General features: G+C 35.9%; 1 protein-coding gene across 1 annotated transcript in view; it reads right to left on the bottom strand.

Moving 5' to 3' along the window:
- Nucleotides 1-1219, bottom strand: part of LOC106868083 (E3 ubiquitin-protein ligase MIB2) — a 14682-nt gene extending 13463 nt beyond the window's left edge. Inside the window, exon 1 of the mRNA XM_014913198.2 lies at nt 995-1219. The gene's annotated coding sequence lies outside the window, so the exon portion shown is untranslated. The remainder of the gene's footprint in view (nt 1-994) is intronic.
- Nucleotides 1220-1425: the final 206 nt, after the last annotated feature.

The raw sequence follows: 1425 nt of genomic DNA, 5'->3' as shown, positions 1-1425 counted from the left end.
GGGACAACAGAAAAGTCATCGCATCAATGTGTTGTCTGGAAGTTGCGGAAAGTGGAAAGAAAAACATGAAAAATACAAACATCACAGAGATAATCAATAATTAGTTGATCATTAATTACCAAAGTAATTGGATGATCGTAACCTAATTACAGTAATTATTACACACACACACACATATAGTTTGTCAACATACACTTTAAACAGTAGAACAATGACTCATACTTACCTGAGTAAACAGAAATGCATATATGGTACAATGGACAACTGTGATATAAACATGAAATTTAGGAGGGAGACAAGGGCTACAGTTAATTATATGGACTCCATTACATAACTGGTATTGTATTTTATCAACCTTGTAAAGATGGAAGGACAAGGTGACCTTGGCAGGATTTGAACTCAGAACATAAAGAGTAGTAAATAAATGCTACAAGCTATTTTCTCCAACAGTAATTAGACACAAGAAGAGGAGAAAAGAGAGAGGACAGTTTATTCAAAGAACTCCTGGGTATTACTGGTACAGATTATACTGACCCCAGAGTGATAGTAGATACTCTAGCTTGAACATGGAACATAACAAGACAAATGTGAATACTGGAAGACGGAAGTTACAAGAGAGAGAGAGAGAGAGAGAGAGAGAGAGAGAGAGAGAGAGAGAGAGAGAGAGAGAGAGAGAGAAAGAGAGAGAGAAAGAAAGAAAGAAAGAGAGATAGATGGGAGGTAGTTTTATATGGGATCAAAGGAGGATTTGAACCTGTATCATTGTGGTAATTTAGGATGAGATGAAATAAAGAATCTAGTCAGGCAACAACAACAACAATTATGGTAATGATTAATCAATGAAGTAAATTATTGCGTCATTATAGCGTGAAAGAGGGAAGGATGATTGCACCATGCTGGGATTATGACATGAATGACTCAATAAAAGATAACAAACATTATTGAATATATAAAAGAAACAGATTTGGATATTCTAGATCCAATGGAGACTTACCGTTGAACTACCAGATGTAGAGGTGTGTCACCATAATTGTCCACCGCATTGGCATCGATACCAGTGTGATTAATTAAAAGGCAAACTGTGTCTGCGTATCCATGTGAACAGGCCAAATGGAGAGGTGTTTTACCAAAGTTATTTCGTTGATTCACCTGAAAAAGGAAATGAATAGATGCGTTGAAAATCAGTCCAGAAAGTGGGGTAGAAGAATTAAAAGACAATAATTTGGAAAAAGGGAAGAGAAGGTAACAGATTAATTAAACAGGTGGAATGAATGGGTGGGGAGTAATTAAATGTGGTTTATATTGAATTTATACTTGCGTGTATACACCACACACATATGCGTATTCATACATACGCACAAACACACACACACACGCACTCGATATTGTTTCCTCATGGTCCTTTCTGAAATAAACATTAATTTA

Source organism: Octopus bimaculoides, chromosome 29, assembly GCF_001194135.2.
Source record: "Octopus bimaculoides isolate UCB-OBI-ISO-001 chromosome 29, ASM119413v2, whole genome shotgun sequence".
In the NCBI taxonomy this organism is placed as follows: domain Eukaryota; kingdom Metazoa; phylum Mollusca; class Cephalopoda; order Octopoda; family Octopodidae; genus Octopus; species Octopus bimaculoides.
This window is presented reverse-complemented; position numbering and strand designations above follow the sequence as displayed.